Source organism: Danio aesculapii, chromosome 15 (genome assembly GCF_903798145.1).
Source record: "Danio aesculapii chromosome 15, fDanAes4.1, whole genome shotgun sequence".
Lineage (NCBI taxonomy): Eukaryota > Metazoa > Chordata > Actinopteri > Cypriniformes > Danionidae > Danio > Danio aesculapii.
The window spans coordinates 14,440,273-14,440,979 of NC_079449.1; positions in this window are offsets into that span (position 1 = coordinate 14,440,273).

A 707-nucleotide genomic window follows, 5' to 3' on the forward strand; every position below is an offset into this window, starting at 1 on the left:
TACCATAACTACAACTATAACTACAAGAATTTCGTGTCAGTTTTATATTTTGTTTAAAGATGAATTTCACAACCCAATGAAAAAAAATACTGTTATTTGGACTAAAAACAAACCAGATAATCATTTTAAGTTTTACAAACCCATAATTAAAAGTGGCACAAAAATGTACAACCCCAGGAGAAAATAAAACTTAGTGAAATTAACTAAACAAACCGGATAAAAGTTATTTAAATAAGAAAAGCTATTTAAGAAAGTCAATCTGTACAAATCGACAGTCAAATAACACATTGTTTATTCCTATGCGCGTATTTACGTTTAAATTTAGTGTCGATGCTTTCATTTACTGTAGGTGAATTATACAACTCAACGAAAAAAAAAACTGTTATTTTGACAAATAAAAATCAAACAAACAAACAAACAAACAAACACACAAACTGGATAATCATTTAAATAATTTAAGAAAGTCAAAGTGGCACAGATCAGCTTTAATCTGAGTTGCACAACCCAAGGGAGATAATAAAACTAGTCAATTCACTAAAAACAAATCGGATAAACATTTAAATGAAGTTGTTTAAGAAAGTTAAGATATTTAATGAAGTCAATCTGTATCGACAGACAAATAACACATATTGTTTATTCATATGCTTGTAATTTCACAACTCAAGTGGGAAAAAACTAGCAAATTGACTTTAATGGTACAAACTGAC